At 47.3% G+C, this 16728-nt stretch overlaps 1 protein-coding gene across 2 annotated transcripts in view; it reads left to right on the forward strand.

The window, feature by feature from the left end:
• Positions 1-3678: 3678 nt before the first annotated feature.
• C8H1orf21 (chromosome 8 C1orf21 homolog) overlaps positions 3679-16728 on the forward strand; it is a 100529-nt gene continuing 87479 nt past the window's right edge. Inside the window, exon 1 of one of the 2 annotated variants that reach the window (XM_074546289.1) lies at positions 3679-3844. The gene's annotated coding sequence lies outside the window, so the exon portion shown is untranslated. Of the gene's footprint in view, positions 3845-4442; positions 4591-16728 lie in introns of those variants that run through there. The other variant, XM_005487044.4, reaches the window with a different exon arrangement.

Genomic DNA, 16728 nt, shown 5'->3' on the forward strand with positions numbered 1-16728 from the left:
ATTTCCAAAGGCATTATTTATTCAGAAATAATTATTTATTGGTTAAAATGCATTCTCTTATATGCCCAGAATTTGCAGTCCATGTTTTTCTGTATTGCAGATTAACATCCATTTCCATTTTAATAACGACAGTGAATGCAACAAGCAGGGCCAGACTGTGCAAAACAAATGTCTGCTAATTTGTAGTCTTTTAAATATGTAAAGCTAGTCTTTGATGTTAATACACCATTAAAAAAGAGCTGAAAAGCTCACAAGTCTGTTCCTGTGTCACTTGTCAAGCAGCAGAACAGCTCAAAGAGCAACTTGCTGGTTTGCAGCATCAAACTCACCTGAATGACTTCAGCATCCTATAAAAAATGTTGGTACCTGACATCCTAAAATTTTATATAACATGCAAGATCCATGGGATGAAGCTGCATCTGCAGGGTTCATGCCTTTCTGTGCCTTTTATGCTTTCTCCAGCAGCAACAGCAATGTGGTCCATGTGAGCCTGACTTGGCTTCTCCAGCAGTCCTGGGGGATGGAGGAATAGCCACACCATACTGGCAGTCAGAGTCCATGCACAGTGACCGTACTTTCCTACCCCAGGGACTGTGTTTACAAAAATCCTTGAATATCAACACAGCTAGGAAATAGTTCAATGTTTTGGGACTACAATACTTGAAGGGGAAATGAATTTGTCATTGTGAGGTTTACTATAGCCAGGGTCGAGGTGATAACAATTAATAAAAATCCTTAAACTGTTTCTGGCAGCAGCTTGTGCAGCATTTTAGTTTTCCTTCTGAACTCTTGTTAATTGGGAAAAATGTGCAGCAATTTCACTTATTCTTTTATAAGGTGAGCCATGACTGTTCTCATTTCTCCCATTTCTGAAGGGAAGAGCTTCACTGCAGTATCAGGAAATCATCAGAAAATAAACCAGGGTAACTTAGGCATTTGAAACACTTTTCAGCTTGAAACATAAACAGTTGTGCTGATAGCAGCTACCTGATCCAAAAAATGGTCTATTTTTCACCCATAACAAGTAGGACACAGGTACAATACATATACTTTGGGCATAAACAATGAACTGCATTCCCATTTTTAGGGGAAGACAGACAGAGTCTCATTAGCTGTATTGATATAACTGAGACAACATGCAAGGCATGCACACACTGATTGCACTGCAGTACTGTGATGAAAGCCAAATCTTTTTTTCCCTCATAAATAGGCCAAATTGGTGCTTCTACACCACTGTTTTACCTGCTATCTTAAGAGGCTTGTTCTTTTCTTTTGGCACAGAGGTGGAGCTGCTTTCAAAAGAAGACAACCAGGTACAAGTCATTGACTTTCCATACTCAAATATATTCCTCATCTTTCATCTTTCCAAGAGTTTTGAGGGGCTTATTATTATAAAAATAATGATAATTTCATCTTTGCGAATATTTGTCTCTGCCTACTTTTAGTCCATGACTCTCCCAGATCTGAGTCAATTCAGTCCCACAGCAGCAGGAGAACTGAAGAAGGAAAGCCAATTCCTGTTCTCATGTACAAGTCAGGATGAAATTTGTCCTCCTCCTGCAGGAACAACCCCCAGCACTTGGTTTTGGTGTTAAACCCGTAATTTATTTGTGAGTTAACCAACTAATACCTGGTTTGAGCATCACTAGGCAGGGACAGAGCACAGGCCCAGCTGATGGTACTCTTAGTACTAAAATTGTCCTAGATATCAGAAATTGTTTACACGGTTTATCATTTTTCAGCTTCTAAAAATAGCTCTCCAGTATGCACTGTCTCATCTCAGAAATGAGTAAAACAAACACCAGAAATCAGGGAAATAACTATTTTCTGCTTTTAAACATATTGTTGACTACACGAGAGTGGCAGACAAAGACTCCATCAACAAATTTGTGCATAAGGAAATGGATTTTCATGTAAATAATTATTATGAATGTTAACTAGCTGCACACATCATCAGGAAAACATCAGGGAGGTTTGTTTGTGGAAGCTAAACAAAATATGTTTGCTTCCTGCTGTTCTTTTATGGGTATTTTTATTGGAAGCAGAGTTTATAGAGGCATAGCAATCATATATGTTTCGCTGTAAAAGCACCACTTTTCTTTGGAAACAGTATCAGGCTCTCTGCAGAAAAATAAAGTTGGCCAAACTTCACAGTTATCAACCTAGAGTTGAAAATATTCCCTCTTCTGGAAAGTCTTGATGTTGTTTATGTGCACCTTTCTGGTAGTGATTTCAAGTGCAGCAAAAAATAATTAATTGCTAGAAAGTTGAAGGTAGAAATTACTTCAAATGGGATCTTGCCAAGGATTTGGCAAACAAACTGTTATTTATTTCAGCATTTTCATCCTGGTGAAGGAAAAATGTCCTTAGATGAAAACTTATCTGCCTGGTTTATTGGATGATACTAAAACTGTAATTGATGAAAAGGATGTAGGCTTGCTGGAATCTTTCTAGTTCACATGGTAGCACTTCTTGGCAGGAATAGTCTGAGACAGCTTTTATAACCCAATCTTCAAACAGGCCTCACCTCCATCTCCAGCTTTTCAGTTGTTTTCATGAAAAACTCTGCCTCTGTGAACAGAAGAACACAGGTTTCCAGTGAAAGTTTGGGTGCATGGTGCCATAGAGCTGATAGGCATTGCATTCCTGGGAAAACAACTTCCATGCTAAGGAAGAGAAGCACTCTGCTGTTCTCCTACTGAGTGGGGCATGGACACCAAAGGCACAGGGGGCTGTGTCTGAGAGCCACATAAATATCCCAGAGGCAGGTGCCAAGAGGATGGTGCCAGACTCTTTTCTGTGGCGCTCAGTGACAGGACAAGGAGCAATGGACAAAAACTAAAGCACAAGTTTAACAACATGGAACCATGGAATATCCAGAGTTGGAAGGACTCACATGGTCATGCAGTGCAGCCCCTGTGCCTGTTCAGACACCCCAACAATCCCACCCTGTGCATCCCTGGCAGCATTGTCCAAACCCTCCTGGAGCTCTGGCAGCCTTGGGGCTGTGCCCATTCCCTGGGGAGCCTGGGCAGTGCCAGCACCCTCTGGGGAAGAGCCTTTCCTGATATCCAGCCTAACCCTGCCCTGACACAGCTCTAGCTGCTCCCTGGGTCCTGTCCATGGGCACAGAGATTGGAGCTTACCCTCCACTTCCATGGGGAAGAACTTCTTTGCATGGAGGGTGGCAGAACCCTGGAACAGCTGTCCAGGGAAGGTGTGGCATCTCCAACTCTGAAATATCCCAAACCCACCTGTTTCACCTGCGCCGGGTTACCCTGCCTTGGGGGAATTTGAACTGCACCATCTCCAGAGGTCCCTCCTTCCCCCACCGATTCCATTATTCCGCATTTGTGCATCGTGACCTCACCGGGCACCTGCTTCCTCCCGGCTCAGAGCCCCTGCCCTGCAACACCGCGGATCCGTGTGCGGGAGGAGCGGTGCCAGCGGTGCCAGTACTCTGGGATGAGCACTCCCGGTACCCCGGGATCCGAGCGCGGGATGGGCACTCCCGGTACCCCGGGATCCGAGCGCGGGATGGGCACTCTCGGTACCCCCGGGATCCGTGCGCGGGATGGGCACTCGCGGTACCTCCGGGATCCGTGCGCGGGATGGGCACTCCCGGTACCCCGCAGCCCGCGGGCGACTCCTCCCCGCGGTGACGGCCCCGCTCCGCCCCGCCCCGCCCGCTCCGCCCCGCCCGCTCCCCGAGAGGCCGCTCGGCTCGGCTCAGCTCGGCTCCGCTCCGCTCCCTGCCGCCGCCGCACACCGCCCGGGAGCCGCAGCCGCCCGCGCCCGCCGCCCGCTCCGGCCCGGGGGAGCCGCTCCGAGCGCGGCTGCCGAGGTGAGCGCCCGGGCCCGGGGCAGCGCGGGTCAGGGGCGGGGTGGAGCCCCCCATCCTCCGCTCCCCTTTCCATTCCCTTATTTCTCGTATGCCGACCCCCCTGGCCGCCGCCTCCGGGCGATGTTTTATTCATGGCCCGGCGGGCTTTGTGCGGAGCGGGCTCGCCGGGAGCGCCGGACCCGCGGCCGCGGCGGGGAAATGGCTGCGGGTGGGCGGCTCGGAGCCCCCCCGGCGCTGCCGGGCCGGGGCCGTTGCCACCGGGGGGCTCGGCTGCGGCTGCACGGCCGGGGCGGGAGCGAGCCCTGCCAGCCGCTCTCCGGCGGGTTTGTACGTATAGCTGCGTGTCCATATCCGTGTCTATTTACGTTCTTTTTCGATGCTCGGCAGCAGAGTATTGCAACACCGGGCGCACCGTGCGCCGGGCGGCACTTACACCATCGCCGAGTTAACTGTAGATGTCAGACTGTGCTTGCTCTGGGGTGATGTCAGATTGGTAATAACGCGCAGAAATGGGGATTCGGTGCGGGCAGAGCGTGATGGAGCCGGCACGGACCCAGCTGGCGCGGACAGAGCCGGCGGAGCCGCTCCGCTCCCGGCGCACGGCCTGCTGCGGGGGCAGTGCCCCGGCGCGGGCGGAGCGTGGGGGCACGGCGATAATTGGCAATTATTTGTGGGGAGCTGCGGACTCGGAGGAGCAGATATTTATGCCTGGAGCGGAGATACTTGGCTGGTTTTGCCTTACAAAGGTATTCAGGCGTGTTTTGGTTAGAGAGTCGGCTGATGCCTGTCTTGTCTGCCAGTTGTGCCATAAGGCAGCCTCTTCGGCTATCATCAGTCCAGAGGAGGAATTCTGTTGTGTGCTGTGCAAAGCTGGCTGTGGTCAATAGTCAGTGTAATGTTAGCTCCTGATACCGCCTCATGATTTCTCCCAAGCTGATCATGGACCAGTGAACTAAAGCTGAGAGATGCTGAAACACATCCCTTACCTTATTCAGTTCCCCATTCGCTTGCCCTTCACTTTCCCTACAACCTGGTTGGTTGGATTTCAGTGGAAAGATTCTGATTCTGGGCCTGTTCAAAGAAATCCGTGTGTTTTGATTTTGCTTGTCTAACTTGCTGTTTAATGATAGCTGTGAGGCTGAAGATCCCTGTGCCCAGGGGCTGTGGGGGTATTTGTCCTTCTGTACAAGTGAAGTTAACCGATACTGCTTGATGCTATTTAACCTTGTATTATCTTAGGTGTCATATGATGAGGCAGCTTGATTTGTTTAAGGCTTTGTGATGATGCAATGCAATAATAATTATAAATCTTCTCATTGTCTGAAGAATCTTTAAATACTACTCTGTCTTGGGAGGTACTTCATGTGTGTTTATTCCCAAGAGGCATGGGCATGGATGAGCAGATGATATTAATCACGTTCATTTCGGGGTGGGAGCAGTTTGGCACAGGTGCTTTAAGTTGTAATTTATGGGTGTGATGTCATGTGCTAGATAAGCTTTCATAGGATCTTGCCGTGTAAATTACAGCCTTTGTTTATATACGTGCAATTTCATGTTTTGGAAATCCACGCTGTGTGGTTTGCTCGCGAGCCTGCGCCGAGCTGTGAGCGAGCTCCAGCAGAATGTGCTTCAGTTGCGCAGTGGAGCTCATGGCTTGTGAACATTTTGCTTTGCCTTGTGCTCCCAGCCCGCTCCAGGTGTGAATGTGCCCCGTGGCATCTGCGTGCTGTGATGTGTCTGGTGGTTGGCTGTGAAAGCAGTGGCCAGGTACTTGGTTTGTTTTCTTCTTTCTCCACGATCTGGTCTGGTCCGTTTTTGAGAAGAAGCAGGGTGCTGAAATTACTGACTTCAACTAATGTGTGCTGGAGAGAGCAGCTTGGTTATTTCAGGCTGCTGTGGTTTGTTATGCAATCAGATTAACAAAGGTTGAAATGATCATTCAGCCTTGGGTAAACACGATCTATAGAACAGCGTGGATTAGGGCAGCTGTTTACATCGGGCAGATCTGCTGCACTTGGTGTGTTGCAAATACTGGGTGGAAACACAATGAGTGGACACAGTAATGTACTAAACAAATTTTCAGCAATCTCTTTGGGATTATGATGTACTTACTATCGATTGTCAGTGCTCCAGGAGCTTCTGCAGTGCCTTAGGTGCTGCCTGCACGCATGGGCAAACTTACTTTTGGCTTCATTTAGTTGACAACCCAAGGCCTCGTGGAAATCTTTGTGCACAGCCGCTGGTGCCTGGGGTGCTGTGCAGCCTCTGGGCTACTGCAGTCCAGGGCTTGGGTCAAGCAAGCTGACTGATGCTCAACTGGAAGCTTCCTGAACTAAACAAAAAATACAATTCTAGCCATGTTTGCTGAAGCTGGCAGCCCCTCAACTGGTCCATTATTAGTTGGCTGTTTCTTGTCGCTGTTGTGGTGGTGGCATTGCTGCAGGAGAGGTTCTCAGGGCTTGTCTCCCTGAATCTGCTCAGCGAGCAGGCAATGACATGCAGGCATTGCCACCGTGCTGGAGGTGGCAGGAGTTGAGAGGGGAAGGGGCAGGCTGGGATGTGGGGGAAATACCAGGAACGTGGGGAGGAGAGGGAGGTGTTGATCAGCATGGACCTCTCCATAGGTGTGTGCAGTGCCTTGCTGGGACCCCCATCTGCAGTTGGGCTCGCCTGGGCTCTGCTGCTCCAGGAGGGCAATTTTGTTCTGAAAATACAGGATGTGATGGCATTGAATGTTTGGGGGAAAGGAGGAGTAAGCAACTCCTGCAGTCAGTTTTCCAGAGGCCTTTGTGTTGGTGTGGAGCCTGAGCCTTCCAATCTTCGCCTCATTCAGGGAAAGGTAAGGGACCCTCGAGGATGCTGCTTTTCCATCTTCTACTCTAGCAGGGGATGGAACAGAGCTACATTTTGAATACATGCCCAAAAATACTCCAGAGTTTATTATTATTGTTATTTATTTCCTTGCTGGCTGTGTTTAATTCTATATAACCAGGTATGTAATTGCAAAGGGATTTCACAGGCACTTGCAAATGTCTATCACTGTGCCACTGGCTACTCTGTGTGCTGCATAACATTTGTGATAAATGTACCCAGGCACATTTTGGGTACACTGGAATCCAAAGAGGTGCTTCAGGGAATAGGTAATGCTATTAAGGCTGTGTTGTAGGATGTTCAGAGGAGGCAGTGTGGAATGTGATATGCAGTCAGTCATGTTAAGGGTATTTCTTTTACTGGTACAAGTTTACTTCAGCTCTGATTTATTAACAGGTTGCTCTCCTGTCATCTTCAATTTTGTGAATGAAGTAAGAGCAGTTAGTCTCTGTCAGACTAGAGGTCTGTCTGGCTCGGTAGCTCCTCTGATGGGACCACTCCCAGGTGCATAGAAAAACTGGAACAGTGAAGTTCCCCTCCTGCTAAACCCTTGTAGCAGTCACCACCCTAGGAAACCTTTGGGGTGGCAGCTCCAAGGAGGAATTAAACTGTGTTTAATAGCTGCTGATGGATTGTCTTCTCTAAAAAAATGTCATAATTAGTTTCAAAAAACTTCATGACATTAGTGTTCACAACCTCCTGTGCTGGGGAACCCAGTCTGAAAAGGATTTTTTATTTTCATTTTACAGTTTCATCTGAATTCTAGAAGAATATATTTCTTTTTATATTTTCACACAGAAATTAACTCTATGTGGGGATGCTAAGTGATCTTAGAAGGTGAGTGAAGATGACCGCTTTATATTTGCGGTGAGGTATAATCCCAGCCCTGTTTGCAGTCACATTTCATGCATAGGTACCATTATGGCTGTCAGATTTAGGTGACTGCATGCAAAAAATGTTCAAATACAAGAAGTGATTTCTGCAGCTGTGCATCCTTGACATAGATTGGGGTGAGTCTCGACTCAGAAATGTTCAGATGACAAAAGAGTTGCTGCAAGCCAAGGAGCGACTTCAGCAACATTGTTGGAAGATTTACCAAAGTAAATTTTAGCAAGGGATCTGGTGCCACATTTTAGGACATGAAAGAGAATGCAGAGAACAGAATTTAATAGTTGTATTAAAGAGCTTGAAGCTAAGTAATACAGATTCCACTAAGTGCTGCATGATGCAGAAAATCTGTAACTCAGTTTCTGAACTGTTCTATAGGTTGGCTTCCACCACGCCATATTCTAACATTTCAAGAGTAGATGGGTGGTAATAAAGTTGTGGTTTAAATTCCACTTTTTCTTTGTGTGGCACAGAAGCAGAATCCCTTGGCTGTTAATTGACCTACAGTATTTATTTTTCTGCTTGTGGTTCAGGAGTCTGTCTGAGTTGCAGGAGTCCTCTGGGTCACAGACTTCTGGATACTGGTGGCAAAGTTGTGTTTGGCTTATTAAAATAAGCTCTTCAAAGGTTGATAATTTATTCAGAATCCTACAAAGGGTATCCTGAGCTGGAAGGGACCCATTAGGAGCATGGAGTCCAACCCTGTCCCTGCACAGATACCCCTCCAGTCCCTGTGCATCCCTGGGAGCCTTGTTCAAACCCTCCTGGAGCTCTGGCAGCCTTGGGGCTGTGCCCATTCCCTGGGAAGCTTGGGCAGTGCCCTTATTGTGGTGGCTTCTGAAATCCCATTGATAAAAAAGGGTAGAATTTTCATGTTTCTAAAGCAAATATAAGTTCTTGATCTTGTCATTTCTACTACTTTTCCACCCTTAAGCCTGTAAACTTATGATTAAAGTGGGTGGAATTTCAGCCTGATGGTTTATGGGGTGGGATAATGGTAGAGACTGACCAGACAAATGTTTTGTTTTAAAAATAGAGAGGCTTACATAATGATGCTATACACAACAACTGTGTATGGATATGGATAAGATCTCTGGAGCAGTGTTAATCCAACAGCATCCCTTGCCTACATGTCTGCTGTTCCTTGCTTCAAAGGAAGGTAATTCTGGAGAGAAGAGATGCCAGTGCCAAGTGATTTAACTGCAGTATTGATCCAATCCTGAGCAGACTTTAGGCAAGGCTCTGGGTTAGAAGTTTGGAGAAACAGGTTTTTAAACCATTGTGAGCTCCTAATTTGTCACCTGAATGACAGAAAATGATTCTTCCTCTTTTTTTTTTGTGGAGCCCTGTCTCTTGGTGTTTTGAGTTGTTTACAGAGATTCATGTCTTAATGTGTGGCATGTGCTTAGGAAATCTGAGGCCCTGTTTTGGAGAATAAAGAAAACCAAACCAGTGAATGTGTCTGAAAGCATCAGGATGGGCTTACAGACTTTCCTCTTGCTATGAAAGTGGCCTCAGTTTCTTCTCCTTCTGTCTCTGTATCTCTAGGAGAAAGGCACAGGCTTCATCTGTCAAGTTTGGAAAAAGATAAAGAGCAAGTTCACTTGAGATATGTATTTAATAGGGAAAATTTCCCAGGATCTATATATACAGGTGGGCATTTTCCCAAAAGTGTGTTAGGTGTTGAGGCCACGAAAATGTTGCTGCTAACCAAAATTCTAGCCCTGAATGTATCTATAAATACCATAGCCTCACCCCTTTGGCTCTGTGAAATTATATGTAGCTGGAATAATTTCATACATCAGGACATAAAAGGACCTTGGTGAACTTGTGCTTTTATAATAAACAAGAAGAAGTTTATCTAGGTTGCCCAGTTTATTCACACAAAGACAGCTCTTTACTCGGGGAGGGGGAGGTACTTACCTCTTAGACTTTCCTCCTTAGGATTTTTATCTCTTCCTGTCCCAAGATTTTATTAATAAAAGCAAAACAACTTTAATGTTTATGCATTTGGACAGACAGAGCTCTGCGTTTTGGAGTCATGGCTAATTAGATTTGTGGAGCCTGTGCAGTTTTGGATATTGGGCAGGGAGGTTGTTTTTGCAGGAAGACACAGAGGAAGGAACGCGTTGCTTGTGTTCCCTTTCTTACAGTGGCAGCAGCACTTTCCATGCCCTGTGCACTTTCATGATGTCGGTGTGCTGTTCCTGGGGAAGCAGGCTTGGTGAGGTTCACCTCTGTGTTTGAAGAATTCCTTTTAAATTGCTATTCAGTAAAGCTCTGAGTAGCAGACATTTGCACTTCTCCAGTGGAAAACAGTCTGAGGGAAGAATCGGCTGGTAAACCAAAACAAATGCTGTCTTTCTAAGGGCTGGCAATGGGCTCTAAGCCCATTCTGCTTCAACTTGGAGGGATGACTAAGATGTTTCTCTGCTCTGGCAATATCCACTTAGGATCCTGCTGCTTCATTTCATATACAGGCCTGCTCACTCCAGCTGCATCTTGAAGGGAGCACAGCTGACGTGCAGCAAATGCACTGCCAGGCTGACTGCAGTAAATGCACTGGCAGTGTGCAGGAGCTGCTCTTTTGTTAGCAGTGCCTGTGCCCAGCTCCAGGGCGTTCTCTGAGCTGGGCTGTTTCAGGCTGTGGTTTGGGCTGCTGAGCATGGCCAGCCATGTGATGCTGAAGGACAGGCTGCTGCTCCTCTCCTCCCGGTGCAGCCTATGTGCGTGCAGTAGTTGTGGTCTGGTGGATGCCCAGGGGCTCAGCTTTCCCTTCTGAGCCTTTATTTTTTGCAGGAATCCGAAAGAGCGGAGCTGAAGCTGCTGAATAAGCCAGACTGAATCCAGAGGAGCAGATCTGGCTCTCCCCTTTGTCTGCCACAGAAATGTGGAGAGGAGAAACTCCTGCGAATACTTCAGGGATTTGTTTGATTAGTGGGTGAAGGGAAAGCCAGCCAGGGTTTTCTAATCCCATCTCTATTCTTTTTACCATTTGAAACTCTAATGGATATAATTGTTTTTTCTTATGATTTATGTTATTAAATTGCTCCCTAGTTTTCAGGTGTGGGAGTCTATCAGCCAGGGCTGCTGAAATTAAAATCAAAACCTCATGATGAGCAAGCTCCTGAGATGATCTTGTTTAATAGTAAGAGGGAGCTGTATTCTTTCTGCTTTGGTCATGTTGGATAAGGTGTTACCTTTGAGATTAAAAAGTCCTGATGCTCATGGGAGGAGGGGGAGCGCTTCCTTCTTTTGTCTCCAGGATTGCAGCAGAGATGCTAATTAAGTACCTAACAAATTGGATTTGGGCAAGTTTGCCTTTGCTATGGCAGTGAAAATGTTTTGTTTGGTAGAGCTGCGCAAATTACACCAGCAGGCATTCACACAGAGATAAATCAGCCCCTGGCTGCCCCAAATCTTCCTGCTTCAGTCGGCAGGAACATGCCAGAGGAGCTTTGGGGATGGCAGGAGTCAGTGAGCTTGTTCTGGAGCAGATTGTGTAGGGGCACAGCCCCGAGCAAAGACGTCACAGCGAGGAGTGACTGTGCTGCCAGCACAGAGAGCCTCTGTCAGCGGGACAGGCAGCTCCATATGGGGGGCTGCTCTGCTGCTCTTCCCCAACAACAGGGCTCGGAGCTGGGTTTTCCTGGAACTACCATTCTGAGCTGTTTTCTGGAAAATCAGATATTAAAACGTGGAATAAGAGACCTCAGGCTCAGTAACGACGTTTAGGAGAATAAGGAACGCTCAGCCTCGTGAAGCTGCATTTAGTTGTACATTTATTTGGGGATTTTTTACAAGCATAATGGAAAATTATGCACTCGACTTTTCTCAGAGTTGCTGTGGGATTCAGGGGACCTAATTTCCCTAAGACTATGAAAATCCCAGGCTTTGCCATGTAATTTTTGTTTGCCTTTACACTTCTGTGCTCGTCTTTGAGCCTTCTTTCATCCACAGCAAACGCTTGGGTGCCGCAACAGAAATGGTTTGAAAGTCAATGATTTGAGAGAAAAAGGGCTGGAGCTTCTTAGATGTCTGGGGACTGGATGAAGTAGGATTAATCTGGCTTTAGACAGAAATTTGTGAGAGAAGCGTGGTCAAGTGACTGGCCGGAGAGAGGGGGGATTCATGAAGTCAAAGTCACTTCTTCAGCCAAAGGGGGGATCAGGCTGGTACATTTCTGACAGGGTGTTTTGCCTGGCCTTTCCCACAGACTCTGGGTAGCTGTCACATACTTTCTCTGTAATTATTTGGCATTCTGAGAGATCATGCCTTAAAAAAAGACTCTCAGAGCGAGCAGCTTTCCAGAAGGTCATTGGAAATTTAATGCTACAGTGTAATGAGGTTTGTGAGTTACCTGTAACACAAATAACAGTGCTGACGAGTTGCTTTTCAATTATTAATTCTTGTACAGTAAGCTGTGGCCATTAAGATGGGTTGTCTATGCAAAGTGGTTCCATAAAATGCAAATTATTAGCTTCTATGTGGGTCAGAAAACATTGCCTACTTGGTGTAACTTGTAGTTAAATAGGCTCCTTTGCTAAGCAAATAATTTAAGCACTGGTTACTCTCAGCATCGTCAAAAACATACATGAGTTCTTGCTGAGTGTAAATAAAAGGGTTTCAGCTTTGAATGATGACTGCAGGATTTGGCTTAAAAGCTATTTTTGGGCCACGGGCACAGCCCAAAGCCGGGGGACGTATGTGGCTCTGCTCCTGGAATGGCGTCAGGATGGAGGATGACTAAGTCACCCCTGCAACTTCCTGCTTGCTCCAGAAAGGTGGTGATTTATTGCAGCTCTGTGTCAGCAGTAAGTCGCTGTCCACCCGCGCTGATTCAGCCACCCAACTTAGCTGGGAGTTAGGGCTGTGCCCCGGCTCCTTCCACCCAGCAGCTGCCGGGTGGGGACGAGGCCATCGCCCTTCCTGCCCCGTGTCCGTAGGGCCAACCAGGCCCTGAACACTGTCCTGGTGCAAATGCGGGACTGGGATGGTGTTCCTGCCCACTGAGGGAAGACTGGCTGGGCAAAGCCTCAGGGCCTCGGGTTTCTGAAGGTGCTGAGGTTGAAGCAGTAGCAAATGTGGCTCCTTCCCACCCCGCAGCTGCCAGGCTAGGGACAAGGCCATTGCCCTTCCTGTCCCATGTCTGTCAGGGCCAACCAGACCCTGACTCCTGTCCTGGTGCAGACATGGGATTGGGATGGTGTTCCTGCCGTGGGATTGGGATGGTGTTCTTGCCCAGGCAGGGAAGATTGGCTGGGCAAAGCCTCAGGGCTTTGGGCTTCTGAAGGTGCTGGGGTTGAAGCAATAGCAAATGTGGCTGCTCCCAACCCAGCAGCTGCCAGGCTGGGAATGAGGCCATCACCCTTCCTGCCCTATGTCCGAGTGCCAGCCAGGCCCTGACTCCTGTCCTGGTGCAGATGTAGGATTGGGATGGTGTTCCTGCCTGCTGAGGGAAGATTGGCTGGGCAAAGCCTCAAGGCTTTGGGTTTCTGAAGGTTCTGAGGTTGAAGCAATAGCAAATGTGGCTCTCTCCTGGCTCCTTCCCACCTAGCAGCTGCCGGGGTGGGGACGAGGCCATTGCCCTTCCTCCCCTGTGTCCATCAGGGCCAACCAGGCCCTGACTCCTGTCCTGGTGCAGACATGGGATTGAGTTGGTGTTCCTGCCCAGTCAGGGAAGATGGGCCGGGCAAAGCCTCGAGGCTTTGGGCTTCTGAAGGTGCTGATGTTGAAGCAATAGCAAATGTGGCAGAATCAGCACATAGCGATGTTGCTGCTTGGGGAAAAATTGTTCCAAACCCTTCCAGGCCCTGCCCTGGCTTTCCTTTGTAGGCAGAACAGGTTGGGCAGCAGCACAGGGCTAGGGAGGCTACACAAAACAAGGGGAGTTCACTGAAGATATTCATTAGATGTAACATGTTGAGGGCTCCTGTTTTTCTGAGGTTTACAATGCCTCTAGTGCATAAGGACAGATTTCTCTGCTCCTGTTGTAGATGAGTAAGGCAAGTAGTTGTTCTACTGCTACCTTTTCCCTCCTACCTGCCCTCCAAAACAAACCCAAGGTGCAAACCCCCACCAGTCTAAAGACCTGGTTTTAAAATAAAACACTTCATTTGAGGTACAGGAATGATCTGGCTGTGATGAAGACTGATGGCAATGCCTCCTCTCTTCTCTTCCACCCTGCTCTCCCAAGAGCTGCTGCTATCCTGGGAAAGCACATGAAGAACCCACTTGCTCGCTCTTGTCGTCACAGCCCTTATCTCTTTAGTGGAGTGTAAATAACCAGGATAATTGTTGTGTTCCTGTATGTTTTATGCGCTAAGCCAAATGCAGAAGAAACAACTCTTTTCTGGGGCGTTTTTGCATCATCCTGTGCTTTGAAAAGGTACAAGCAGGCTGTTGTTGGCCACAATCAGCATCAGCTGCTTCCCGAGGTGTCTCTGGCCAAGGCAAGTTTTGATGCAGTCCTGGAAAGAGGCAGAGGTGGGAGGGAAGATCCCAGGTGAATTAACTGTGCCGTAAGGATAAGGAAATTATCCCCCAAAATCTCTGAGCTTTCCTAGAGTATGAGGTCAGCTCTGCTTTTGATCTTGGTTGTGACTGAATATCCTCAGGAATAAAAACTGCAGGTAAGAGTGGAGGCAGCTCTGAAGACTTTTGGTTTTCTGTTTCATGGTTGCTACCTGGTGATTGGTGCTGTCTGGTTTGCTGATGGATTCTTTTAATTGGTCACCTCTCTGCTTTCTTAAGTGTTCAATTTCCCATTCTTCTTTTCCTCATCTATAATTTTCCATTCCTTACCTGCTACCATCTCCCCTGACATGTCATGAACATGCCTGAATTTGTGTGTTGAAATGGTTTTATTGCTTTCAAAAATACTAAGTGTGACTGGGTGTAAAAGTGAAAGTAGCGTGTGAGCTTCAGCTGCTGCTTCAGTGCCAGTGAAACCAAACTCTGTGAGCTAGCACCCATATCCATAAGGTTTTTTCCAGGTGCAGACTGAGCTGTGGTGCTGACTGTGGGAATGCTGACCAGTGTTGAGGGGGAAGAACCCCAGCACTGGAGGAGTGCAGGGACCTTTCTGTATCATCAGACTGCAGGACTGGTTCTGGGCCTTGATTTAAATGGCAAAGGAGTGATGGAAAGCAGAAGATGGGAATGACTTTGGCCCTTAAGGCACAGTATGCCTGTTGGTGGTAAGGGTTGGAAGCTGTCTCCAGTCTCCTGTTCCTCATCCCTACCTGGTCATTAGCCACCAGGCTGAGTAGGTTGAAAGATTCGAGGTGCTCTAGAACTAAGTTTAAAACTGATGGAAATTACCGTGGGCTCAGGGGCAGTGCCTTGGACCTTCAGTTGTTTGTGATTACCTGGAAATGTAGGAGTGCTGTGTGCATCTGTCTTTGGCAGTTCCCCTGGTTTCTCTCCTGTTTGCTGCTTTGTTCTAGGGAAAGCTGAGGAAAAAAGAGAACAAGCATGCACTGATAAAAGAGCTTCAAAGCCTGTGATAAGGGGGAGAACATATATTTGCTTCCAGATATTGCTGGAATAGGAGAAAAACGACATGGGGTAGGGAATGGTGCCCTGGGATGGGAGTTGGGAGACCACAGCTTGTTTTCCTGGGGGCTGGGGAGCTGCTGTGGTGGGAGTTGCCCAGCCAGGCTCTCTGCAGCCACAACAGTGTCTTTGTGGTAAGGCTCTGAGCTTGTTCTGTGCTTTGCTATCACAAAAATAAAAACTGATTCTTTTTCTTGCTTTTGAAGTGTTTTTGTTTGGGTTTTTTGATCCAGAGTAAAATCTGGATTATTTTTCAAAATCCTTTGATTAACTTGAACCTCAGTATCTTAATTCTGTTCTCATTATAGATTTGCTTGTCAAATACTATTTTTAAGGTCAAAATTACGACAGAGTATTTCTTCTTGCAGTGTATGACAAGTACTAATGCTCAGAGTGCAGTCCTGGGGCTGGGGTGCGCATCCTTATTTCCTGATGTTTTCTGAAGCTTCACCTGCCTCCGCAGGGCGAAGGCAGTGCTGATGGACTGCAGGGTTGCATTGCTAATAACTGTAAACAGCAATTCTGACTCACTGGTCCTGGAAGACAGAAGTACAGTCATATATTGTGGCTATGTTAATTTGTTTACAAATAGGAAAATTTGTATAGATGAAGTTTAGCACATGTATTTCTGGTTGCTCTCTTTAGAAGGTGTATGGCTCCCCTGAACATCTGGTGTTTGGTTGTCCCCAAACTTCAGCTCCCACCGCCCTTCTGCAGTCCCTACCTACCTCATACAGACTGGAATCTTTGGGTACCTTGGGCTTAGCATGCATTAAAAATAAACTTCTAGGAAGAAGTTCAGATTAATGGTTGGCCACCATGATGCCCAGCAAAGAAGATTTCCCAGATGTTCATAGCATGGCCTGGGTTGGAAGGCACCTTAAAGATTATATCATTCCAACCCCTGGAATGACAGGGACACCTTCTGCTAGACCAGGTTGCTCCAAGCCTCATCTGGCCTGGCCTTGGGTGTTTGATTTTGGCTGACCCTTCATTTTGGGGTTAAGGCAGAGCCTGAGCATGTTGTGTTTGGGTTGTCACCATCCAGAGCTGGTGTCAGTAACCAGAAAAATGACAGGGAGAGTGGGAGTATAATGTTCATAAATGTAATGAACAAGGAGGTGGCAAGGTGGAGTGCTAAGATGGAATGTGAAGAGCTAAACAGCTGATGGCATGAGGCTAGAAACGTGAGCAGGAGAAACTGAGGCACGGCCTAGCAAAGCCAGAAGGAGGCACTTGGTGTTGGAAAGGACATCGTGTAAGGGCTCACGTGTGCTTTGCATTGCTGTCTCAAGGTGTGTGGTCAGGGGCAGAAATGATCAAATGCTTCTTTCTCCTATCCTTTTTATGGTGTCTGTTGTGAATGAAAACTTTCTGAGTGAGTGCTCAGGGCCAGAGCTGATTTCTGTAGGCTGCCATGGCTTTGTGTTGCTTTTCTTCATAGTGCACCCGTCTCTTCTAATGGGTGACATAGAGTTGGGCTGGATCCAGACAGAAAATTTGTCACTGGAATCATGCTGAACAGCACCACTAGGTATGGGTGAGGCAGAAGAGGAAAGATTCAGTCA

The sequence above is a fragment of the Zonotrichia albicollis genome, chromosome 8 (assembly GCF_047830755.1).
Source record: "Zonotrichia albicollis isolate bZonAlb1 chromosome 8, bZonAlb1.hap1, whole genome shotgun sequence".
NCBI lineage: Eukaryota > Metazoa > Chordata > Aves > Passeriformes > Passerellidae > Zonotrichia > Zonotrichia albicollis.